At 44.6% G+C, this 27,777-nt stretch overlaps 1 protein-coding gene across 1 annotated transcript in view; it reads left to right on the forward strand.

The window, feature by feature from the left end:
- The first annotated feature begins 3,805 nt into the window (after positions 1-3,805).
- Positions 3,806-27,777, forward strand: part of SLC35G2 (solute carrier family 35 member G2) — a 35,034-nt gene continuing 11,062 nt past the window's right edge. The window contains exon 1 of the mRNA XM_056121527.1: positions 3,806-4,086. The gene's annotated coding sequence lies outside the window, so the exon portion shown is untranslated. The remainder of the gene's footprint in view (positions 4,087-27,777) is intronic.

Below are 27,777 nucleotides of genomic sequence, written 5' to 3' on the forward strand. Positions count from 1 at the left end.
ACAGTAGAAATCTTAACTGATGTTTCCTTAAGCTGCACCTATGGAGGACTTTCTCCTTTTGACACTTGCCCACCATTATGTGGTATTTTGTAATGACAGAATCTGAATTTTCCCTTGGAGAATAACTCCTTCCCCATCCTTCATCCTCAGACCTAGGCATATAGTTGTGTATGTGCTCCAGAATTTGTTAAGATACAATCCTAGGATCTTCTTGGTGTGTTTTGAAATAATGACTATTTCCCATTAGAGTTGTAAAGATGATACAAATTAAACATTAGGGAAAGGTGCGAAGAAATCACTTTAGGAGAATTCTTTCTAAAACAAACAGAGATGGGCCGGAGCAATAGTATAGAGGGTAGAGCGTTTGCCCTGCACACTGCCAGCCCGGGATCCCATATGGTCCCCTGAGCACCGCCAGGAGTGATTCCTGAGTGCAAAGTGAGGAGTAACCCCTGAGAATTGCTGGGTATGACCCAAAAAGCCAAAGTAAATAAATAAATAACAAAAAAATAAATAAAACCAACAGAGAGAATAGAAACCAAGTCTGAGTTGATCTTCTTTATACCCTGAATCTAATCAATTCTGAATATTTTTTTTAAAACTATAGATTTTTAAGATTTTTTTGTTTATTTATTTGGTCTTTGGGACACACATGGTGGTTCTCAGGGCTCATTTCTGGCTCTGTGCTCAGAAATTACTAGTGGCACCTGGTGGTACTTGGGGAACCATATAGAATGACAAGGATCAAACCAGGTTTGTCACATGCAAGGCAAGAGCTCTGAGCTCTGCTCACTGTACTAGCTCTCCAGTTCCCCTCCCCCTCAAATTTTAAGTTATTAAGCAATGTACATTCCTTTTATTAAAATATTTTGAGTTTGGTTTTTGGAAACATTTAAGTAAAAGAAAAGACAAAGCATTACCACACATTAAAGAATTCATAAAACATCCACAAATCTTTCCCCTGATTCTCTGTGTCTCTTAATAGTTTTATTCATAACAGCAGCTGTTCAGAATCCCAGTCTCACTCTCTCCAATCTCCCAAACATGTTCCTCCCTAATCCCTCTTTACTATACATCTTTGTTTCTTTTGCCCCTTTCTTCAACATTTTTATAGCTTCCTTCCCCATTTTTCCTACGAAAGCATGAAATGTAGCTCAGTTTTGTGACTAGTCTAGAATTCAGAATTCCCTTTTGCTTCTGTATCCCCACTCTTACCTAGATCAGCACAATTAATTCTCAATCTGTTTTTATGAAAAGCAAAGGATTCCCCTGTTAGGAAGGATGACAGGTTGAAAATACATGTTAAATTTCTCTTCTGCTCTCATTTGTATTCAGTACAAATAATGTGTTTGCTTGGACATTAATTCCATTTGCAAACTACTACTCCTGGGGTTCCATTTGTGTAAGTTTTGCCAAGATAGTGTCTCAGGGGTTTTGTTTGTACATTTCTTTTGTAGAGGTATAAAATTAGAAAAAGAAATTAATTAAATCACTTGGGATTTTACAAGACAGAGCAAAGGTCAAGTCCTGAATTCAGACCAAGTTGAGGAGTGCTAGGGGCAATTTAATGACCACACTCACTCACTCAATTGCCTTTCATTTCTATCTTCCCCTTTGGGAAAACTGTTTGGATTTTCTACAAAACGTCCTCTCAGACATTGCCTCACTTAGCAGCTCCTGCAGAGGTACATTTTTTCAGACACTGTGCCCAGGATTCTTTAAAGTGTTCTAAGAACATTGACTCATTCAAAAGCAGCTCTGTCTTGGTTGCTCGAGTGCTTGCTCCACAAAGATCTAGATTGTCACTTCCCCTCAAAAGGTACGCTGTGTGTGTGTGTGTGTGTGTGTGTGTGTGTGTGTTTGGGGGGGGAGCGGGGAGGAGAGATAGTACATCGGGTAAGGCATTTGTCTTGTACACAGCTGACCAGGGTTTGATCTCCGGCATTCAATGGTCTCCCAAACACAGCCAGGAGTAATTTCTGAGTGCAGAGTCAGGAGTAACCCCTGAGCTTTGCTAAGTGTGACCCCAAAAGTCAAAATAATAATAATAATAATAATAATAATAATAATAATAATAATAAGAAGAAGAAGAAGAAGAAGAAGATACACTGAGGTCGAGTGATAATACAGCAGGCAGAGCATTTACCTTGCGTGCAGCAGATGGCGGTTCAATCCTTGGCACTGCATATGGTTCCCAAAACCCTGCCAGGAGTGATCCCTGAGTGCAGCTAGAAGTAGGCCTGGTGTAGCCAAAACTAAAATGACAAAGACACACTAGGCATTCAGATGACCCCCAGCTCTCTGTGGACACAGTGGTCAGGACCTATTCTTGGATCTACTCAAACTGTCTTTGGTGCCGCCCACTGGAAACACCACTTAGCCTATGTGTTAGGAACTGAAGTCCAAGAACTGTCAAGATGAGTCTGAAAGGGGTTGGAACAATAGCACAATGGGTAGGGCATTTGCCTTGCATGCAACCGACCTGGGGAATTCCATATGGTTCCCGCCCCCAACACCACCAGAAGTAATTACTGAGTGCAGAACCAGGAGTAATCCTTGCGGATGGCCAGGTGTGACCCGGGCGTGGGGGGTGGGGAGATGACTCTGGAAGATGGTTCATCATTTAAAAGGCCCAGGTTCTAGAGAGCTAGCTCAATGGGCTGGAGGAGCTCTGCACACAGAAGTTCCCGGATATCATCTGATCCCCCAGCACTGGCCACTGGGTGTGACCAGAAAACCAACCCCCCACTCCCACCCCTAGGTCCCATCTTTCTTTTATGCATACCCACTCTTCCCAGTGCATCTTTCCAACCATGAGAAAGTAAAATCTACTACAGTGCCCTTTAATTGTTAGGGAAAATATGGCACAACCAGGGAAGCGTCAAGGAGAATTTACTTTAATGAAAGAACTATCTTGAAAGGTGTGGGGAAGAGAAAAAGAACACTCTCTAAGGGCGGGGCAGATAGTACAGCAGGGAGCAGCCAATGGGGTTGGATCCCAGGCATCCCGTGTGATCTCCAAACGTGGTCAGGAGCGATTCCTGAGCACAGCCAGGAGTTGCCCCTGAGGACTGGCAAGTGTGGCTCAAAAACCGACAGAAGAACAAAGAAAGCTCCTGAAGTCATTCCCAGCCCCAATCCACACGCAGGGCAACTCTCTGTGGTCAGAAAGGGGGTGGGGGTGGGGGACAGCGGCAGGGAGGACCTCCTCCAGGGACAGGAAAGCGGTTTTCCCGGAAAGCGTTCAGGGGGCTTCACAGGTGTGGGAACAGTCCTGTGAAATAGCCTGCCCTCTGATCTCTGCAGAGACACCCATGGTCCTAAGGCAGGGTCAGCAGTGGGTCCCAGAGTGGAAGAGGGTGGATCTGGCCAGCTCAGAAGCTATGTCATGGTGGCCCTTGGCTGCAGGCCTGTTCTAGGCCTGCACCTTTTCGCCCTCTCAGCCTGGTCTGGGCATTTTCGCCCAGTCTAGGGTGACGTCCGTCCGGACAGTTCTCGCCACCCATCGAGTCCAACTGCCTTGGTGACCAGCTGTTTCCAAGAGACTCTCGTCATTCCACCGGGGCCAGGGTACACAGAGGCCAGGCTCCGCTCTGCAGCGTTAAGACCCTTGCTCAGAAAACGTCTCGCTAGCAATGCTAGGCGGACGCTGTTGACCTTCGCGGGCCACTCTTTACCGACAGATGCTGTACTCAATGTGCAGTCTTAAGCATCCACTGGCGGCCTTGAAATACAAACAGACGCGAGGAAAGGGCAGAGGCTGCCTCCCTGCCCCCTTGCAGAGACCACGTCAGCCGCTGCCAGGCGACGGCTGGGAACCTGCTCTGGGGCCCGTAGCTGGGCCCGCCCACCGCGCGGGGAGGGCGAGGCCCGAGTCCGGGAGCAGATCCCCGGCGCCCCCCGCGGTCTCCCACTTGGGCCGCGGTCGGGGGGGCTGGGCTGGGGGCGCGAAGAGCGCAGGCGCAGTGTCGGCCCGCGGCGCCCCGCCTGCGGCCTCTGCGGCCCGGGCTGCGCTCTCCCCCTGGACGCTGTCGGGGCGCCCAGCAGCCGGCCGGAGCCCCGCGCCTTCCTCGCCGCCGCAAGCAGGTAACCGCCGGGCCCGGGAGCCGCGAACCGTCACAGCGGGCTGGGCCCGGAGCTGCGGAGGGTGGCAGGGCACCCCGAAGGGAGCGGATCGCAGTTTGGGCTTGGGGCGGGCCGGGGAAGGGGTGTGTGTGTGGGGGGGCGCTTCGCCCCCATCTCAAGCCTTCGCGGGGGTCTGTGGGCGGCACCTGCGGGGTCGCGGGCCCCCCAACCCCCAAGTTGCCTAAGCTGCTGGGGAGAACCTCGGGGTTCAGCATCGACTTCGGACCTCCCCGGTTCCGTGGGCCCTTCCCCAGTCTCCACGACTAAGGCGTAGGAGGGGGCAGAGGGCGTCCTGGTTTCCTCTCGCCCGGCCCCCCCCCCCCCCCATTTCAAACCCAAACTTTAAGATCTACCGATGGGGGCGGGGAGGAGAGGGCCATCGCCCGTCGCTGTGGCCCCTGGCCCGGGAGGTGAGTTTCGGTGGCAAATGCACAGGAGGCGAGGACGGGAGGGACACGGCTGCGCCCAGCGAGGCGGCCCGCCCAGCTACTGGACGCGCCACTAGACGCCACGTGCAACGGCTGGACCGAGCCTCCTGCCGGGGCGGGAGGGGGGAGGGCTGAGCATGGGCTCCCCGAGGCTGTGACGCACTGGGGCGCTGGGCGCCGAGGGCTGGGGGCTGCTGCCGGCCCTCCTCCGGGAAGGGCGCTCTTTGGGGTTGCCCGTGTCCGTGGTGCTGAAATACTTCACTCACCCTAGCCGGCCGGGTCAGTCCACTTTGTGCCTTTGGCAACAACAGGCAAAAGTGCGTTTTGCCACTTCTAAGGCAGGTGGGTCTCGGGGAGCAACGTGACATAGATCCCCTCCGCAGGTGGGTTTCCGAAGCAAACGTGGGAGCAAATGTGGCGCGTCTTGGGATATCATAACGGTGACCCGCATGCCCCTGCGTTGAGCATGAACGGGAACTTACACCTATTGCATGTATGACATTCATAAATGTGTATAAATACACAAATGCAACACACATGCAAATATACCCGGGTTTTTAAAACCATCACATGATGCAAGTGACTCCAGCTTTTCCATAATCCATCTGTATTTTTTGACACCTCTAATGTTTCTGAACTTTGAACAGCCACTAATTATCATAATCATCTGTTTCAGAATCACAGAATCTGTGGACTCACGGTTTTATTGTTTTGATGAGCAATTCAGTATACGGATTTTATTTATTTAGGATTATTTTATTTGTTTGCTTTTGGGCCACACCCGATGTGCTCAGGGCTTAATCCCAGGCATCACTCTTGGCGGTTTCCAGGGGACCACACACGGTAAACGCCCTTCCCTCCGTACTACTTGCTGCAGGCCCTAGAAGGAAATTTGATGGTCCAGGTTTGCTTTGTGTTTGATATATTATCTCATTATTTTCTGGCTCCTTTCTTATATCTTATTTTTTACTATATTCTTTCTCAGCATCTACTTGATACACTGTATCAGCACTTAATTATAATGTCATTATACCCACATTTGCACCACAATTAGGCTATTGGTGTGTCTTTTTTGAGGGGAATTGCTTTTGGGTCATACCCAGTGGTGCTCAGAGGTTACTCCCAGCTCAGTATTCAGGGATCACTTCTAGAAGTATGGGGGAATCGAACTATGGTGTTACAGCTTGAACTGGGTTTCCTGCATGCCAAGCATGCACATCAGGGCAAGAGAGATGGTACAGTCGGTGAGGGTCCATACCCGCATCCAACCCAGTTCCATCTCTGGCATCACATATGGTTGCCCAGTCCCTGCCAGGAGTGATCCCTGAGCACAGAGTCCTGAGCATAGCTGGATGTGCTTCAAAACCAAAAATAAAGAAACTAACACCTGTGGGCCAGTTCACTGAACTACCTCTCTGGCCCTAGGCATTTTGTCTTTTATTTATTTTAAATTTATTTTTATGATTTTGGATAGTAGTATTTTGAGGATGTTGCCATAAATTATCAGTGCAAAAGTTTATCAATCTCTAAATGCAGTACTGACGGTTTGTGTTTTGTTTTTTTTTTCTGAGGGGGCACATTCAGCTATGCTCAGGGTTTACTCCTGACTCTCTGCTCAGAGGATACTTCTGGTGGTGCTTGAGATTGAAGGAAGGTCTGCTGCCTGCAAGGCAAAGCCTTAACCCGATACTATCTTTTCAGCTCCAATCTACCATCTTTATGGTTCTATTAAGTTATTTACATTTTGGGTGTCTAGGGAGAGCTCAGAGTGTCTACCTTGCTGTGTTCTCGACCAGGTACCACCCCAAATGTGGAGTGCAGTCTGGGTGGCACTGCTGTTTGTGATTGTCAACACTTTAGTGATGGTTAAAGTATGTGATCTCCAACACACTGTAGGCAAATGTATATAAACACCACAACAAAGTGTGAGACCCTGACAAGCCCCTACAACAATGAAGTGTGGGTGCACTGCAATCAAGTGTGCATGTGCCCCAGCTAAATGTCATTGCAACAAAAGGGAAGGGATTGAAGGGGGGGGCGAACATTACATCTTAAACTCTAGGTTTATTACCCCCACATCCCTTGCAAGTTGCATTCATTTCATTACTAGAGTCTAAGAAGTAAATATACATATATATATATATATATATAATTTTTGTTGTTTTGGTGCTCAGTACTTACTCATGGCTCTGTATTCGGGGCTTACTCCTGATGAACTCAGGAAATCATATGGGGTACTGGGGATTAAACCCAGGTTGACTGTGTGCACTGAAGTTCTTTAGTCCATTTTATTTTTAATTATGCACTTTTAAAAAGTGGTATTCTTTCTTTTTTTTTTGAGGTCTTTTGGTCATATCCAGTGATGCTCAGGGGTTACTCCGGGCTCTGCACTCAGGAATTACTCCTGGTGGTGTTCAGGGGACCATATGGGATGTCGGGGATTGAACCTGGAATAGCTGTGTGCAAGGCAAACACCATACTTGCTCTACTATTGCTCCTGCCTATACAAAGGAGCTATTCTTCAAAAATAGGGTATTTTTGAACATAAAAGAAAATATGACAGTCTAATTTTTAACAAACTAGAAATTCATGTTACTGAGATTTAGCTAGTCGGATGTTTTCAAAATCAAAATCAAACCCAACTGTCTCCTCCTCCCCGCCCCCCCCACCCCCCCGCCACACACACACACACATACAAAGAAAAGTTACTGGCATTAAGGAACTATTTTGTATTCTTTTTCTTTTCTTTTTTGGGAGGCTTCCTGATGGTGGGGACCATCAGAGCAACACCCCAGAGTGCTGGGGATTGAATTCAGGAAGGACCCTGTGCATGGCAGGAATGAGCCCAGGCCTTTGAGCCATTTACCCAGCTCTCTATAATTTTCTTCCTGGGATTTAAAAACATCTTAGAAGAGCCAAATGGAAGCAATTTTATTGCTTTATAGAATTAAAGTTAAAATATAGCAGATTATAAAATGGGAAAACACCAGAGGAGAAAATGAAAACTGTCTAATAAGCCATTCTTCTCAATAAATTTTAGTTTAGAACATTTACTTCCAGATTATTAAGTTTATAAATAAGCATACATTGCATTGGATGTGAAATGTTATCCATTTTAAGATGTAGCATGACTTTAGAAACATAAAAAATATGCACCTTTAAAATTGGTAAATCTAGGGGCTAAAACTGATAGCACAGTGGGTAAGGCATTTGCCTTGCACGTGACCAACCCGGGTTCAATTCCCAGCATCCCATATGGTCCCCTGAGCACCACCATGGGTAATTCCTGAGTGCAGAGCCAGGAGTAGCCCCTGTTCATCACCGGTCTCACCCAAAAAGAAAAAAAATGGTAAATCTAAATGAAATCAAATTATAAATTCCTGCAATTTTTAATAGAATATTTGTATATATTCCCATCTGGTAGACACATCACTGACTGTCAATATCCTGTTTGAGTACACATGGACTATTTATATAATAAAAACAATGCTATGTTAAATATTTAAAAATATACCTCTTTAGACATATATATATATGTTTAAATAGCCATTATAATATATATATATACACTTTTTGCTTTTTTGGATCACACCCGGTGACACACAGGGGTTACTCCTGGCTTCACACTCAGGAATTACTCCTGGTAGTGCTTGGGGGACCATATGGGATGCTGGGAATTGAACCTGGGTTGGCCGCGTGCAAGGCAAACACTCTACCTGCTGTATTATTGCTCCAGCCCTAAACATAATTATTTGAAAAATATGTGTGTATCTCTTTGTAATAGTGCTATTTCTTTTTTTGGTGGGGGACAGTACTAGCAGTGCTCAGGGGGCTCAGAGGACAATATGGGATGATGGGATTGAACCCAGTTAGGCCATGTGCAAAGCAAACTCCCTACCCACTGTACTACTGCTCTGGTCCTTGTAATGGTGTTATTTTCTTAGAATAGATTCCTACATGAGATTGATGGATTAGGAAGGATCCACATTTTGCATTCTGGTATCTGTTGTCTGACATAAAAAACTCTTGAACCAGTTTGTTATGCAACCAACAGTGTGTGTCAATGCTTTGGATTCCTCACTCACTAGGTAGCTAGAACTAGTCACCTGTTTCCATTCCTTTTCCAAAGAGATGGCTCACCTTTTTTCTGAGCCTTTAAAAAAAGTCATTCATTATTTTATGTCTATTGGTTATTTCTTCTTTTATGCATTATTGCTCATAGCCTTTGTCTAATTATTTTGAGTTTTTAAGAGCTCATTTTGGATAAAATATTGATCCTTTATTATGGTGATTGTTTTAGTTTGTCATTTTATTTTTGTGGGGGTGGCCATCTAGTAGTAGTCAGGGCTTACTCTGGGCTCTGTGCTCAGGGATCACTCCTGATAGTGACCAGGGTGGTCCTGAGATTTAACCCTGGTTGGCAGCCTTGCCTGTTGTACTGTGTCTCTGGCTCTCCATTAAATTTAAAAAAAAAATTTATAAATAGTTTTCAGTTTTCAGGAAGTCAAATGTGCCCATTTTTCCTTTGTGATACATGACCTGGGTGTTACACATAGAAAAAGCTCCCTATACAAAACTGTAAAAATATGCTTGTTGTGGGTCATTGTGGGTAGGGACTAGCAAACACAGAGGCCCAATCTGAAAAGAAGCAATTGTCCCAGTTTAATTTGGTGAATATGACCAACACTTCTGTTTTAGCTATTAGAAATGGGAGTTGGTGAATTCAGTCACATGATACTATTGTATTTGGGGAGATTGGCAGGAGACTGAGATTAATCACTGTTCGTATTTGTATATGATTTATTTATTTATTTTTTATTTATTTATTGAATCACTGTGGGAAAGGTTACAAAGCTTTCAGGTTTATGTCTCAGTCATGCAAATATCAAACACATTTCCCTTTACCAATACTTATTTTTTACCATGAAGAACCCCAATAAAACCCCACCCCCCACCCCTCCCCGTCCCTGTGAGGCAGATGAATTCTAGTTAACACTCTATCTGCTTTGATTGGATTCATTGTTTCAATAAAAGATTCACCACTATTATTTAGAGTTTACCCCCCCCCCCAAATCAGACATGCTGAAAAAGCATTGTGAAGTGATTTGCTTTCTACAGCTGGGTTCAAGAATTAAATGTTGGTTTTGGATTTCTGCTATTTTACCTATTGACCCTGGAAGTATTTCTACTGAAAGTCAGATAGTTAAGAAATTGGTTTCTGTGTTCTGGAGTCGTGGCCATGCTGGAGAGCCGCTCGCGGGGGGCAACTGGTGGCCTCGGTAGGGCGTGAAGGGCGGAGCGAAACGCACCCCTTCCCATGAGGTTTTAGTCGCCCCCACACTCCCGGCTCATACCTGCTGTCCACAAGGCTCCCATGTGGCCGCCATCTTTCTTTCCAGAGAGGAGAGGGCGAATGGGGCAACACCCTTTCCCCTCCGGCAGACTTGATGGGCTGGATCAATGCATAGTCCGTTCACTTTTCTGCTCCAAGCTGCTGGGTTCTGCATTAAGTCCTTGTGCTTCTGGGGCCATGGCCGTGCTGGAGAGCCGCTCGCGGGGGGCGACTGGTGACCTCGGTAGGGCGTGAAGGATGGACCGGAACGCCCCCCAACCCATGAGGTTTTAGTCGCCCCCACACCCCCGGCTCATACCTGCTGTCCACAAGGCTCCCATGTGGCCGCCATCCTTCCTTCCAGAGAGGAGAGGGCGAATGGGGCAACACCCTTTCCCCTCCGGCAGACTTGATGGCCTGGATCAACGCATAGTCCGTTCACTTTTCTGCTCCAAGCTGCTGGGTTCTGCATTAAGTCCTTGCGCTTCTGGGGCCGTGGCTGTGCTGGAGAGCCGCTCGTGGGGGACAACTGGTGACCTCGGTAGGGCGTGAAGGACGGACCGGAACGCTCCCCTTCCCATGAGGTTTTAGTCACCCCCACACCCCCGGCTCATACCTGCTGTCCACAAGGCTCCCATGTGGCCGCCATCTTTCTTTCCAGAGGGAGGAGGGCGGAAGGGAGCAACACCCTTTCCCCTCTGGGCAGAAATAATTGCCTGGATTAACGCATAGTCCTTTCACTTTTCTGCTCCAAGCTGCTGGGTTCTGCATTAAGCCCTTGTGCTTCTGGGGCTGTGGCCGTGCTGGAGAGCCGCTCGTGGGGGGCAACTGGTGACCTCGGTAGGGCGTGAAGGACGGACCGGAACGCCCCCCTTCCCATGAGGTTTTAGTCGCCCCCACACTCCCGGCTCATACCTGCTGTCCACAGGGCTCCCATGTGGCCGCCATCTTTCTTTCCAGAGAGGAGAGGGTGAATGGGGCAACACCCTTTCCCCTCCGGCAGACTTGATGGGCTGGATCAATGCATAGTCCGTTCACTTTTCTGCTCCAAGCTGCTGGGTTCTGCATTAAGTCCTTGTGCTTCTGGGGCTGTGGCTGTGCTGGAGAGCCGCTCGTGGGGGGCAACCGGTGACCTCGGTAGGGCGTGAAGGACGGACCGGAACGCCCCCCTTCCCATGAGGTTTTAGTCGCCCCCACACCCCCGGCTCATACCTGCTGTCCACAAGGCTCCCATGTGGCCGCCATCTTTCTTTCCAGAGGGAGGAGGGCGGAAGGGAGCAACACCCTTTCCCCTCTGGGCAGAAATGATTGCCTGGATTAACGCATAGTCCTTTCACTTTTCTGCTCCAAGCTGCTGGGTTCTGCATTAAGCCCTTGTGCTTCTGGGGCTGTGGCCGTGCTGGAGAGCCGCTCGTGGGGGGCAACTGGTGACCTCGGTAGGGCGTGAAGGACGGACCGGAACGCCCCCCTTCCCATGAGGTTTTAGTCGCCCCCACACTCCCGGCTCATACCTGCTGTCCACAGGGCTCCCATGTGGCCGCCATCTTTCTTTCCAGAGAGGAGAGGGCGAATGGGGCAACACCCTTTCCCCTCCGGCAGACTTGATGGCCTGGATCAATGCATAGTCCGTTCACTTTTCTGCTCCAAGCTGCTGGGTTCTGCATTAAGTCCTTGTGCTTCTGGGGCCATGGCCGTGCTGGAGAGCCGCTTGCGGGGGGCGACTGGTGACCTCGGTAGGGCGTGAAGGACGGACAGGAACGCCCCCCTTCCCATGAGGTTTTAGTCGCCCCCACACTCCCGGCTCATACCTGCTGTCCACAGGGCTCCCATGTGGCCGCCATCTTTCTTTCCAGAGAGGAGAGGGCGAATGGGGCAACACCCTTTCCCCTCCGGCAGACTTGATGGCCTGGATCAATGCATAGTCCGTTCACTTTTCTGCTCCAAGCTGCTGGGTTCTGCATTAAGTCCTTGTGCTTCTGGGGCCGTGGCTGTGCTGGAGAGCCGCTCGTGGGGGGCGACTGGTGACCTCGGTAGGGCGTGAAGGACGGACCGGAACGCCCCCCTTCCCATGAGGTTTTAGTCGCCCCCACACCCCCGGCTCATACCTGCTGTCCACAAGGCTCCCATGTGGCCGCCATCTTTCTTTCCAGAGGGAGGAGGGCAGAAGGGAGCAACACCCTTTCCCCTCTGGGCAGAAATGATTGCCTGGATCAACGCATAGTCCTTTCACTTTTCTGCTCCAAGCTGCTGGGTTCTGCATTAAGCCCTTGTGCTTCTGGGGCTGTGGCCGTGCTGGAGAGCCGCTCGTGGGGAGCAACTGGTGACCTCGGTAGGGCGTGAAGGACGGACCGGAACGCCCCCCTTCCCATGAGGTTTTAGTCGCCCCCACACCCCCGGCTCATACCTGCTGTCCACAAGGCTCCCATGCGGCCGCCATCCTTCTTTCCAGAGAAGAGAGGGCGAATGGGGCAACACCCTTTCCCCTCTGGGCAGAAATGATGGCCTGGGTTAACTCATCGTCCGTTCACTTTTCTGCTCTAAGCTGCTGGGTTCTGCATTAAGTCCTTGTGTTTCTGGGGCTGTGGCCATGCTCCAAACTTAACTCTGACTTTCAGGGAGAAAGATTGGGTGGTTTACTTCTCATTGATCACTTTGCATACGCGGCCGCGCGGTTTTGAGAAAAAGTCCTCGTTCCCGCATACTCGAGCTGTGTTTGTAGAGGCTTCTGGTCACCAGGGTTCCATCTGGGGGAGGTGGGATGCGGCACCTACTCCATCTGGAACTTGCGGGTGATCTCGGCTCTTTTTGGAACCTGTTTTTTCTTTTTTTTTTGTCCTCCGGGATCCCGCACCCTCCATGTGTTCCTTCTCTTATGCTGAACGCTTCAAAGATGGCGCTGGGGGGCGGGCTGTGGGCGTGACTTCCGGAATCAGAGGTTACCTGGGAGGTGTAGTCCGGCAGATTTGAGAAAAAATCCTCGTTCCCGCTTACTCGAGCTGTGTTTGTAGAGGCTTCTGGTCACCGGGGTTCCATCTGGGGGAGGTGGGATGCGGCACCTACTCCATCTGGAACTTGCGGGTGATCTCGGCTCTTTTTGGAACCTGTTTTTTCTTCTTTTTTTTTTTTCCTCCGGGATCCCGCACCCTCCATGTGTTCCTTCTCTTATGCTGAACGCTTCTGTATATGATTTATTATAATGGCTATTTCATGCACATGTGTGTGTGTCTGTTTGTGTGTGTGTTGCTGGGAATCAAACTCAAGGCTCACACATGCCAGAAGTGGGGGCTGGAGCAATTGTACAGTGGGTGGGATGTTTGCATCGCATATGGCCAACCTGGGTTCAATACCCAGCATCCCATACGGTCTCCCAAGAACCACCAGGAGTAATTCCTGAGTGCAGAGCCAGAAGCATCACTGAGTGTGACCAAAAAAGACACTCCCCCCACTCCACACACACACACAATAAAAGAAAAAAAGTGTTCTACCACTGACCTTCATCCTTGACTTTCTTATATGATTTAGTCTCCTCAAAGACACAGACTCAGTGAAGTTAAGAAAATGTGTGTGGGGCTGGAGTGATAGCACAGCGGGCAGGGCATTTGCCTTGCACGCGGCCCAACCCTGGTTCGATCCCCAGCATCCCATATGGTCCCCTGAGCATGGCCAGGGGTAGTTCCTGAGTGCATGAACCAGGAGTAACCCCTGAGCATCGCCGGGTGTGACCCCCCCAAAAAAAGCAAAAAAAAATGTGTGTATGTAAATAACTCAATCAAATATAGGTTTAATGGAAGCAGATAAAGTTAATTTGTATAATATTTTTGGGGATAGAGATATAGTATAGAGGTTCAAGTGATTGCTTTGCATTCTATTACTGATTATTGATAAGCAGAGAACCAGAAATATTCTCTGAGCAACACTGGGTGTGGCCCCAACTCCCCACCCCAAGACCAATTTTTCTTTTTTTGACAAAATTTTGATTCAAGTGGATGACTGAATTTTCTACTAACTTTTTTTTTTGGATGGCACTGTCCCCAGCTGTGCTTGGGAGCCCCAGGGACTATTCCTTGGCAATATTTAGCCTGATGATTAGGTTCATGGGCCAGAAAATCCAGCACTGCTGGGCACTGGAGTGCTGGGGGATATCAGGGACACAACCAGTGCTGATGGGGGTGGAAGGACATTCAGTTTGGGGAATTGAACTTGGTACCTCAAGCCAAGGTATGCACCCTACTTCTCTGAGCTATCTTCCCAGCATCTTAATATCATTTAACTCTTATTCACAGAGTAGATTTCCTAGCTGATCTCAACAGTCTTTGACAGGTCAGGCCTAGCAATCTGATAGTTTGTGGTTATCACAGTGAAGGGTTAGGCCCTCCCTAGTTACTGGGTACTTGAGTCTTGTTATTTTCTGGTAATCTGAATAGAAATACAAGTTTCCAGTTTAGGATAGGAATTTGTTAGTGAGGAAACAGGTGGTAACATTAATCATATTCTAACCAGGTCTTTATTTTCCTGAGCACTTTGAAGCATTTTATTGGAAATTCTAACTTCATTTGTCTTGCTGAGGGTACCTTGCACAACTATCTTTTTTTTTAAATTGAATCATTGTTAAATACAGTTACAAGCTTTCATGTTTGAATTACAATCATACAATGATCAAATACCCATCCCTCCACCAGTGCACATTCCCCACCACCAATCTCCCCTTTATATCCCCTCTTTTCCACCCTCCCCCTGCCTCTATGGCAGACATTCCTCCATACTCTTTCTCTACTTTTGCACCAATATCTTATACCACAAGAGTATAAACACTCTTAAGTCACCTCTCTGAATGTCATGGGACACTGTCATATTTTCTGGAGTTCATGTTTTTCTTTCACTATTTGATTGTAAGGTTGATTATAATAAGTACATTTCTCCATCATCAACTTAATTTTCTCTGGTATTTTGTCCTTAGTAATTTCTCAATGTAATCAAAATGTTACATTAGTAGTCACTGTCCACAGATCACTGGCTAGGGTATAGAAATGAGATTAATAATCACTCAAGTACCTCTCTTTTTTTCACTTTTTAGCCATTTTGTGTATTGTTTGGAACACCCTCCTATTTGGTAGGGAATGTCAGAGATAAGCACAGCTTTTTCTTTCTACTGGCCAAAATTCATTTTTTTCTATAAATGTTAACATATGTCTTGGCACCAGGGTGATAGTATAATGGGTAGGATACTTGCCTTGCACACAGTCAACCCAGGTTTGATCTCTGGCTCTCTATATTATCTCTTACTAGGAGTGAGCCCTAAGCACAAAGCCAGGAGTAAATCCTGAGCACCAGTGGGTGTGACTCAACCACCACCCCCAAAAAAGTTTAACATGTCTTTACTTTTTAAAATCTGACACTAATATATCATTATATATCTTAAATTATTTATTAATTCTGATACACACTTATCACTCTCATAACTTCAATTTAGATGATCTCAATTCTCACGTGTAATGCTTTTTTGTTTTTGGGCCATCCCTAGCTGTACTCAGGGCGTACTCCTCACTCTGCTCATGGCTTATCCCTGGCAGGCTTGGGGAACCATATGGGGAGCTGGAGACCAAACTTGGATCAGCCTCTAACAAGGTGGCCTTACCACTCTCTAATCCCTATATTTCACTTATTGAAATTTATTTAAGCAGGTAGGGGATTAGGAACATCAAAAGCACCTGTTGTGTATCTCATTCCATTTCTTTGGACCTCAAAGTATCAGAAACTTTACTGAACTCTGATTTTCACTTTAAGTCATGATTAAAATGAAAATATTAGGGAGTCTAATTTCCCTTGTATTTATACCTCTGATCTCTGTAACTCTGGATGGACTGTTGGTCTAAGTAAGGGTGAGAATTCCAAAGATGAATAAGACTACTGAGGATGGTGGTGAAACAAAGTCATAAACTAGCATTATTTTGGGGTTTCTATCAATTTAGAGTTAGGGGAGATGATAAGACTGAAATTACAGAGTTGTGGCAACTGAAACTCTGCATTATTATAATTAGCTTCAGAACTAATTTGATTTCCTGTAGTTGAGAGGATGACTTCCTCCAAACAGACAAGCTATGTCAGAAGATTCATTCTCCTAGCATTTACTTATTGAGTCTGGTATTGCTCTGGGAATTGAGGATACCAAGAAAAAGCTAAAGGCATAATCTATGTTCTTGGAGTAGTCACACTTCAGGAGTTAGTTACATACATAGCTCACGATGATACCATGGTTCGTGGACTGTTAACAGTGCCCTGTAGAGAGCGTTCTTAGATCCAGGAGGAGGAACAAAATCCCCATGCCTCTTCATATTGGTCATGTGGTCATCAGGAAGGTTGGTAGGGATGGGAGTCTACCAGGTTGTTTTACTGGGTAACAACAGTTACTCAAGTTGTGTTGGTAGGTGACAGTCAAGATTTGAAATCTGGCTACCATAATTAGCACTTTTGAGAACTTAGGCAAGTCACAAAAGCTTGCTGAGCTTTATCAATTGATTTAATTTAAAAGAAGCACAAGGGCCAGAGAGATAGTTTAGAGGGCACAATACGTGCTTTGCATATGGCAGACACTGGTTTTATCCTTGACACTGCATGTTTTCCTTAGCACTGCCAGGGGTGACCCCTGAGAATAGAGCTCGAAGTAGCCTCTGAAGCCAAACTGGTGTGGCTACCTGCCAAAAAAATAAGGTGGGGGGGTGTCAAACATTAGTGCCTGTCTTATTGGAATTGTGGGATTAAGTAAATAATAATGTAAGTCTCTTGGTATAAGCTTGGTATATAGTAGCCTAGTCTTTTGTGTGAGTTTGCATGTAAATCACTCTAAACAAATTACTATTGATCCCACTGTCAGAGCTCTCAAGAGTAAAGAAACCATATAAACACCGTTTCTTCTGAATCTGTATGATAATTCTCTAAACTGGAAGTTTCTCTTTTATTAATGTTCCTAATCCCCTACCTGCTACTTTTTGCTAGTTTTTAAGGCAATCCCAAAACAAAACAGTTCTTGTCTGGAATAGTCATTACTTTGCTTTGTTTTTTAGTTCTCTGATGTTAAAGAAAATATATACTTAATTGTATAATTTCCTCCCTTTAACATGCATAGCACTTGTTTCTGTTTTATAGTACTTGTTACCATTTACCTTCTCTTCGAAAGGAAATTTTTTTTCATAGAAAGCTTTTGTCTGATTAAGCTTCTCTCTCATGATGTTTTATTCTGCTGCTATTGTAGCCACGCAGCAAAAGTTGACTGAAGAATAGCTGGTGTGATTTCAGACTGCCTTCCTTCATGAAATAGACTCTCCTGAAATGAGAGATTATAGAAGCTGGTATCTGTCCTGAGAAAATGGCCAAGGTGCTGAGAAGGCTGAAAATTATGATTACATGTAGAATAATTGAGAACTGGTGATTTTCAGTCTTGAGAAGGGAAAACTCATGATGAGAGACCTGGAATTGGGAGGGCAGGAAATGACGGTACTTATGATACTGAAAACTTGTCATAAGAAATGGAATTAATTGGTATCTCCAGAGTTACAGCCTTGGGGAATTATATGGAGAAACATTTTGACTCAATGTTAAAAATAATTTCCTAACAATCAGAGTGACTCCCAGGTGGCTGCCTTGAGGAGTGTTTCCTGTCATTGTAGGCGTTCCAGCAGGAACTGTTCTATTTGTTAGGATGCTATGAAGGATAGAGTTACTTGAAAAGAAATTAGAATAGATAATCCCCAAAATATTTTGTACATATATCATGGTTTTTATTTGTTCTTATAATATTGTATATGGTTATCTTGCATTAAATATCTAAGTATATATGAAATGATATACATGTATATATATACTGTACTATCTCTCCAGTCCCCTATATTGAATCTTTAAAGTGTACCAAAGTCAGCTTGTCCTGATTAAGACATGTTGTGCTTTGTTTTTTTGTGGTGCCAGGGATTGAATCCAGGGTTCACACATGTGAGGCAAGTACTCTACTGCTGAGCTATATCCCTTGTCCTGAATTGCGGTTTCAAGTTCAGAATGTCATCACTTCCACACCAGTATCACCATTAATATTCTTTTTAGCATCTATTCAGCCTTAAGTATTTAATACACATTAAATTATATATTGTCCTCAGTCACTTTATGAATTAGAATACTGTTAATCATCAACATATTTTTTATATTTTATCTTTTAAGTAATACAAACTTCTCTTTTTTATGTTTATCGATTTGGCTCAGTGGTAAAGCACATCCTTGAACACATGAGACCTGGTCTGGATATCTGGCATGGCAAAAAAAAGAAAAGCAAAGAAAAAAGATTTCAATTTTTTTTTCTTTTTGAGTCATAGCTGGCAATGCACGGGGGTTACTCCTGGCTCTACACTCAGGAGTTACCCCTGGCGGTGCTCAGGGGACCATATGGGATGCTGGGTATCAAACCTGGATTGGCTGCGTGCAAGGCAAATGCCCTACTCTCTGTGCTATTGCTCCAGCCCCCAGGATTTCAATTCTGTTTAGTTCTTTTTACCACACCAAGTGAAGCTGGGACGTGGGTGGAGCTAGAATTGTTCCTGACCTTCTCCACTACACCAAGCATATACTCCAGCCCTTTGAGTTATCACCCTGGTCTTCAGCCTAATTTAAATCAACATCCACCTGTAGATTTTATTTACTGAATCAGAGCCATTACTGTTATTGATTTTGATGTTGAAAATGTTCCAGTTCTAATGATTGGGATCCTTTTCAAGGTGGGTCCTGTATTTTTTTGACATTATTATATTATTGTTGGAGTGCCTTCTGGTAAAGTTCAAGTCTATCATGTACTTTTCCTGCTTCAAGTATTAATCATTCTTCAAAAACAATTTCTTCAAGAAGTCCTGGCTTGGGCTGGAGCAGGTAAGGCATTTGCCTTGCATGTGGCCGACCCGGGTTTGATTCCCAGCATCCCATATAGTTCCCCAGAGCACTGCCAGGAGTAATTCCTGAGTGTATGAGCCAGGAGTAGCCCTTGTGCATCACCAGATGTGACCCGAAAAGGAAAAAAAAAAAAAGAAGTCTTGGCTTTAGTAGAGAACGCACAATCTGGGTGTTGTTGCTTGTATCAGATGGTCACTATTATGGAGGTGTTGTTGCTTTTAACAAACGGTGAAGGAGCTCACCAACACTTTTACATAGATATGCCGATCCATACATTTATCTTAGAAACCATGCGTATATCTAGTATCTCTAGCTCAGCTCCAAACCACCAGGGCTCACCTTCTTTTGCTGGTCTTCATCTTCTTTTCTCTAGAGAGAACTGCCTCTCAGATGGTGAGAGATATGCTCCATCATCCTATTTAACTGTTTGCTCATTTTCCCTTCATGTAATTTATATCCTGACCCAACCACTACCTCCTTGGCACCAGCTCCTCAGTCCCAGTTCTGGTCCCACCAGTCTCCTTAAATCACAGAGCTATAAAGTGGTGGAGTAAGGAGTAAGTACAAGTTGCTAATTACTTGACAGCCCTTTATTGGCTCTTCAATACCAAGGGCCTCTATTTGTCAATTGCACTTACAAGGCACTCAAGGAAAAGGACCCCTTGGGCTAAAGAGATGAAGACTTAACCAGGCTGAAAGGCAGTTTGTGTCTTCCCTGGGACACTTGGAGAATGAAGGAGGAGGAATCCATGTGCTATCATCTCCCAGGAAACACAAGGAGGGCTTTCATGAGATGATGTATTTCAGGATCAGTCAACAAGTAACTTCACTGACTTTATGTTTTTTAACTATATCAAGAGCTCATTGCTGGAAGACAGAAACATCACTGTGCTTAGTGCTTACTCCTGGCTCAGTACTCTGTGGGGCTCAGGGGACCATATGTCATGCCGAAGATCAAATATGGGTTGGCCATGTGCAAGGCAAGCACCCTATCCATTGTACTGTCACTCTGGCCTGAAATACTGATTTAATTAGCAGCTTACTAATGTGACATTCTAGGAGATGGATGATAGTATCTGTTGTTTTAGTACTGACTTCATTTCCTGGTCCAGAAGATCAGAAATCTGTTCATGTTTTAGAAAACAGCATGGAGTCCATCTGTTCAGGTCAGACTTTTACACATTAACACAAAGATTTATGGAGTGGTAACTTATGTAGAAAAATCAATCGTAATTATATTCTTTGCTGCCATTTGGAATACATGATTTTTTGTTAGTCATAAAAATATAGTGACACACATACATGCATATTGAATTTGTTAAACAGTATGTACAATAAAGACATCCCCCTTAATTTATGTTGCACTTCAGTCTATTTGATTTGGGTTCTAGACATCGTCTTTTCCCAAAAAATCATTCTGTAATATGGTCTGTTTATCCACAGTTATCCTTCCAACAGAAGGCATCAAAATACAAGAGCTACATTTGGCTTTCTGGAGATTATTCTGGTCTAACTGAAATACAGAAGGATGATTTTCCTTCTCTCTGATTAAAATAGCTAGATTTGCTGCCCTGATTTTCAAGTAAATAGATATTGGTGTAGAATATTACAGAAAAAGATAAAAAGGAGGGATGGGTGTTGGAATACTGTATGACTGAAATCCACTCATGAACAGCTTTGTAATGGTCTGTCTCACAGTGAATCAATAAAAACCTTAAAAAGAAAAAGAAATCACACGACTAGTCTTTTATACCTTTTTTTTAATTAGCCAAGTTAACATGAAGATTTGGTGGTGGTAGGGAGGTGCCAAGGATCAAACCCAGGGTTTCACACATGTAAGACATGTGCTCTACCTCTAAACAAATGTATTATCTTTTTTGATCAATATGTAATACTGTATTGCTATTTCTATTTACCCTGTTTCTCACTTAAGGACATCTAGGTTATTTTCAGTTTTCATCTAGAAAGCAAACCATGAGTATTCTTTCTTGTCATCTTTATGAAGTTTATCAGAAATCTCCTTAGGCTATATGCCTAGAAATAGTGTTGTTGGGTCAAAGATTTCACATATTTGTTATTGTTTTATTTGGGGTGGGGGACATGTTTGCACTGTTCAGGGCTTGCTCCTGGCTCTGCACTCAGGGATTACCTGGTGGGGCTCCAGGGACAATATGGGTAGACCAGGGATATAACCAAGGTTGGCTATGTTCAAGGCAAGTGCCATATCTGCTATATTTTCTGGCCTCTAGTGTTCACATATTTCAAATTTTGATACATGGTGCTCCAAAAATTTCTCTTGCTAAGGTGCATATATTATGCTTATTCTTTAAGTATAATACCCCTCGTCAGTGATGAAAAGACTTTATAAAATTCTCTTTTCAACTCTGCAGTAGCATTATATACAAGTTGATTCTCTAATAAACATTAAAGGAGTGAAGTGATTGTAATAAATCTTGGTATGCTGCTTAACCAACCCAGTATTCAAAATTGTGGTTTGGGCTTCCCAGACTGGGCCTTCTCCTGGTGGAAATGTAGCTGCTTAGCCACCAGTGAAGGCAGGACCAGGCAGAGAGTAGGCCCGCTTCCTTCCAGACACAGAGATAGCTGGTGCAAGGAGGTAGGGTAAAAGCTAGAGCCAGAAATCTCAGTGGCCACTTCCTCTATTAGGTCCTGTGGCCATCCAAATGAAATCTGATTCCAAAAAAATTCTGTCACAGATCTGACAACTAAGGCTGTCAGTGAAGTTGTTGGCAACTTCTGTGTCTGACAGAGGAAGAGAGATACTGGTGCTTCGTCCTGCCGGTGTCTTTCCAGGATCTTAGAACTCAGGAAGAACATATGACTCTGGATAAGGGTGGGAAATTTGCATAAAAATTGTTGACGTCTTTTTTGGGGATACACCCAGCAATGTTCAGGAATCACTCCTGGTGGGGCTGGGGGACCATATGGAATGCTGAGTGCCTTACCCACAGTACTAGCACTTCAGCCCCAAATTATTGAAGATCTCCACAACTCCAAAAGAGATCTTGGAGAAATTGAAAAAGCAAGTTGAAAAAGAATAGCAAGAAAAGGAGACTAACACCCAAGAATCGCCGAGATAAGTACCAGGAGGATTACTCCATGGCTTTGAGGACAGCCACACACGCGAGGGGAAAAGGCAGCTCAGATAGAGAAAGGAGCACCAAATAAAGGGTGTTAGAAGGTTCCTCACAGGATGGGAAATGCATGATGAGAGTAGACTATAGTCCGAAAATGATTGCCACTCAATGTCTCTTTTGCTAACCACAACACTCAAAAGGAGAGAGATAACAAAAGGGAATGCCCTGCCACAGTGGTAGGGTGGGATGGGGGGAAGGGGAGTGGGAGGGATACTGGGACTGGTGGTGGTGGAGAATGGGCACTGGTGGAGTGATGGGTATTTGATCGTTGTATAACTGAAACCCAAGCACAAAAATTTGTAAGTCTACAACTGTACCTCATGGTGTTTCACTAATAAAAATTTAAGAAAAAAAAAAGAAATGGAAAATACACCCCAGAAAAGCTGTCTTATGGCTTATAAAGAAGCTGTTAAATAGGAATATACAAAAAAGTAGAAAATTTAAGAATGCTATACACTATTCTAAATTTTAAGCTATATACTATTCGAAGGGTGGAGTGATAGCACAGTGGTAAGGCGTTTGCCTTGCACGAGGCCAGCCAGGCTGAGCCGGGTTCAATTCCTACACCCCTCTCGGAAAGCCTGGCAAGCTACTAAGAGTATCCCGCCTGCACAGCAAAGCCTGGCAAGCTACCTGGGACATATTCAATATGCCAAACACAGTAACAACAAATCTCACAATGGAGACGTTACTGGGCCCGCTCGAGCAAATCGATGAATGACGGAAGGACAGTGCTACAGTGCTATTATTCTAAATTTTAAGAATGCTATACTTTAAAGTCTCTGATTCCAAACGGTTTGGAATGTATTAATCTGATTCATGGCTTTATGGGAGCAACCTCCCGGGAAAGGATATTTGAGATGGCCTGTTTGTAGTTCCTTTCATTTTGTGATGGAGGCGTCTGATTTGCAGACATGGAGAGACTTCCTCAAGGATCATTACATGTAAGAGAGCAACTGCTTCCCAATTGCTTGCCTCCTAGTTGAATGCTGTTGTTCTGACTATAAACGAAAAGGTTTCCATAAAACTTGCAGAATTCTAGGGATTGTTTCTAATTTAGTTTTCACATAATAAAGGAATGCAAAAATGTTTTCTGCATCTTTTAAAAAAACTATCGAACATTTTGTTGAAAATGAATTGAGATGGTCAGTTTTATGTTAATTCTCATTTTTAACCTCCTTGGATGGTAATTAAAATAATAAAATCTGGTAATTCATATGGATCTCCAAAGATGATTAAATATAGAAAGAAAACCTGGATGGGAACTTGATGGTTAAGCACAGGCATTTTATGAATAAGCACACACACACACACACACACACACACACACACGCGCGCGCGCGCACATATACACACCTTGGAACTTAAAAGTGTCTGTAAAAGCCCACTAGGAAGCATATCTGTGTAAAAATTGTGGAAGTTAATAGTAAATAGCTTGGGGCTAGAGAGACAAGAGAGACAGTATAGCAGGTAAGGTGAAATTCTGCATGCAACTGACTCAGGTTCTATACCTGGTACTGCATTCAGTTCCGAGCCTTGCCTGAGTACAGTCAGGAATAAGCCCTGAACACCATTGGGGATAGGAGAATGGAGGGAGGGAGAAAGAAGAAGGGAGGGAGAAGAGGGAGGAGGGGGAGAGAGGGGGAGATCTGAACTTGGGGATGTAATTAGTAATACAGAACCTACCTTGCATGTGTGAGGTCCTGGGTTTGACCCTCAGCATCAGCACCAAAAAAAATCAATTAAAAAAACCAACAACACAGTTGTAGCCTGAAACAAGATGTCTTCTGGTCACTATGTATGAGTTGCTTTATTTTATTTTAATGAACTGTGATGTATGGGAAGATGTGATTGAGTTGCAATTTCACTGAGTGATTTCTCCATGTAATAGTGTGAAGAATCTACTCTAAATTTGAAGCTATTTAATCTAACTCATGTGCAATTTCCATAAGTCTTGGCCTAAAGAAGGGTTTTAAAGCTTGACTTTATTGTGGATAAATACAGGAAAAAACTCGGCAAATGCAAGCATGTAGTGTATATAGTGTTAGAGAGATCAGAGAATAGGCTGGATTGGTCCTGAGGCTTCCTTTTTTTGTTCAGGGACTGGTACAAACACTGGAGGTTGGCAGTCTTTGAATTCAGCAGAACTGTTTGATCTTCTTTCATGAGAATTAGGTCAAGTATAGGTCAAGTTTAACAAGCATATCAGAACAGCCCTGTGATCTGTTTTCCATTTAATTATAATCTATATGAGTTAATGATTTAAACACTTAGATTCAAGCTGGGGGAAGGGTGGTGGGAGGGAAACTGGGGACATTGGTGGTGAAAAATGTACACTGGTGGAGGGATGAGTATTGGAACACTGTATGACTGAAACCTGGCCATGAACAGCTTTGTAACTGGTGATTCAATTAAAAAATAATTTTAAAAAGACCCACTTAGATGCATACAAAAAAAGATCATAGAAACAGCAAAGGACGTATGTGAGGAACCCTACCACTCCTAACAAATTTTTCCAGTACGATGAATTTTAAAGATGTTGATTCATTACAAATTGTTTCTTCCTGGTTTTTTTTTTGGTTTGTTTGTTTGTTTTCAAGATTGTAAGAGAGGGAGAGGTAGATGACAAATATGCAGTCATCAAGGATGGCATATTTTATGCAAATTGAGAAGTCCACTGCTAAGAGATTAGAAATCTCTTTCCTGGAAGAAGTCTCGATATAAATGGTGAAAGACTCTTGCATTCCAGCAAGTTCTTAGCTGTCAGCCGACACATTTATCATAGTGTGCCAGAACGGATTTTAAAATGGTACAACATAAACTGCTCTGTTCCAAATTAGGCATCATCACTTTCACACAATCCAAAGCAACCTGCTTGTTTTAAAACTGCCACATAAAAAAACCACTTTTTTTTGGTCACACCCATTGATGCTCAGGGGTAACTTCTGTCTTTGCACTCAGGAATTATTCCTGGTAGTGCACAGGAGACAATATGGGATGCCAGGGATCGAAACCAGATTGGCCACTTGTAAGGCAAACACCCCACTTGCTGTACTATAGCTCTGGCCCCAACCGCATGAAATATTTTTTGTCAATCTCAGTTAACCTTTTCCTTTCCTAGTATGCATTGTTCATTAAAATCTACTAAAGTCATTACCATATATAGAAGATGGAGGTTTCTCATTTCAATTTTGTCTATAATGCAAATAGCAAGACCAGCTACTTCCAGGATCATGTCAAGCTGGAATGTTTATTCCACCTCTAACTTTTTTTTCTTTTTGGGTCACAGCAATCGATGCTAAGGGGTTACTCCCAGCTCTGCACTCAGGAATTACTCCTGGTGGTGCTTAGGGGGACCATATGGAATGATGGGGATTGAACCCAGGTCTGCAGTGTGCAAGGCAAACATCCTACCCACTGTACTGTTGCTCTGGCCCCCCACCTCTAACTTCCGACCAACTCACAAACCTGCTTCCCATTTTCTATCCCTTTCCTGACCTCACCTTTTGCTTCAGACTATCCCCCATTAATATACTGTGGTATATAATAGCATAAAACGAAAACAGGAAAACTTGAATAAGATCATTTACAATCAGCTATGTGAAACTCCAGATTTGTTTTAGGTTTCATTTTAGTATTTGTACTTCTAGCTTGAGCTTTTGTATTGCTTGAGAAGACAGTATATGTATATATTTTTTTAATTGTCTGTTGTTTTGTTTTTGTTTTTGTAACACACCTGGAAGTGCTCAGGGCTTACTCAGATCCCTGGCTCTGAGCTCAGGGATCACTCCTGGAGGGCTTGAGAGACCATATATGGTATCAGTGAACAAACCTGGGGCTCCGCCGTATACAAGGAAAGCAACTTACCCCTGTACTGTTGCTCCAGCCTTGAGAAGACAGTATTATTTTCTACAGAAAGTTATGGCAAAAATTTTGTTTTTGTCTTAGGGCCACACCTAGCAGTGCTCAGGAATTACTCTTGGCTCTGTGCTCAGGGATCAGTCCTTGCGGTGCTTGAGGGACTTTAAGTGGTGCTGGGGATTGAACCTTGGTTGGCTGCATGCAAAGTAAATGCTCGCTATTCTTGTTTCAGCCCTAGTGGCAATTTTATTTTTACTTTCTTTTAGTTTTTGGAGGGCCACACTCAGCAATGCTCAGGAGTTACTTTGTTCTCTGCACTCAGGAATCACTCTCAGCAGTGCTTGAGGGACCATACGGGATGCCTAGGATTGAACCAGGTTGGTCATGGGAAAAGCAAGTGCCTACCTGCTATACTATCACTCTGGCCAAGCAATTTTTAATTTTTAAATTTTTATACATTTAAAAATTGTTTTTATGTATTTCTTTTCTTTTTTGTTTTCTGTTTCTTTTTTTCTTTTGTTTTTTATGTATTTTTTTATGTATTTATTTTTTATGTATTTATTTTTTGCTTTTTGGGTCACACCTGGGGTGAGCACAGGGGTTACTCCTGGCTCTGCACTCAGGAATTACTCCTGGTGGTGCTTGGGAGACCACATGGGATGCTGGGAATCGAACCTGGGTCAGCTGCATGCAAGGCAAACTCCCTACCTGCTGAGCTATCACTCCAGTCCCGCAATTATTTTTCAAAAAGTGAACTCCTTATCCAAAATTATACTATGATTCCTCATATACAAAGCACTAAAAAAGTGACTATATTTAAAAAGTGAACTACTTTTGTCCTATAGATTTTTAAAAACAGACACATTTTAATTTAAAATTTGAGATAATTTAATGAAAATGAGAGTCTCCTGCCCCCGCGCCTGGCTGTCCTCGCCGGGGCCCCTTGGAGGGGAGCGGGTTGAGTCTTCCTCCCCGCCCTGACCAGGGCTCCGGCAGCCGAAGACCTCCAGAACCAGCCACCACTATGCTGAGACCACACTCTGCACACATGAAGGTACTGGCAGAGGAACAAAGGCACGCGGGTCCCGGGGCTGAGATCTCCAAGCCTACTCGGATCGGGGCTGAGCATCCTCCACCCAGATCCTCCAAATTCCAGTAGGTGGGGGTCACACGCACCAACTGGCCCCCTGGCACTATGTAATCCCATCAACGGCCAAGACTCAGAGACTATAAAACCCAGCTCCCGGAAGTGCACGGTCGCATTTGTGGCCGTGCGACATCTTATTATCTCATTCCTACTTTGGACAAACTGGCAGGCTACCGAATGTAACCTGCCCGCACGGGGCAGAGTCTGGCAAACTCCCCATGGCGTACCCAATATGCCAAATACCAGTAACAATGATGGGTCTCATTCTCCTAACTCTGAAAGAGCCTTGAATTTGGCACTTTTTTAAAAATCTCAGGGCTAGGACGGAGACGTTACTGGGGCCCGCTCGAGGCAATCGACGAATAACAGGATGGTCGTGATCGTGAATGAAAATGAAACCATGTAAGTCAAGGGTTAGGATCAGAAACACCAGACAAAAAAAGCAAGCAAAAAATTCTAAAGAGGATCTAATTTGGAATGCTTCTAGAAGGCCAGTGTAATTGAAGAGTTATGAGCAAATGGGAGAGAATGGAACAAGATGTGGTCCGAGAGATAGGAATTTAGCAGATTCCGATAGTCTTTATAGCTTATAAGGGATTCTGTTTTTGGGTCACACCTGGCAGTGCTCTGGGTTTACTTCTGCGCTGCATTCAGGGATCTCTCCTGGGAGTGCCTGGGGAATCATATGTGATGACGGGAATCAAAGCAGGTCAGCTGTGTGTAAGAAAAGTGCCTCACCTGCTGTCCTATGTCTACTACCCCAAATTAATTGTTTTTGGTAGATGATTCACATACATGCAG

This window comes from Sorex fumeus, unplaced genomic scaffold, assembly GCF_029834395.1.
Source record: "Sorex fumeus unplaced genomic scaffold, SorFum_2.1 ptg000044l, whole genome shotgun sequence".
NCBI lineage: Eukaryota > Metazoa > Chordata > Mammalia > Eulipotyphla > Soricidae > Sorex > Sorex fumeus.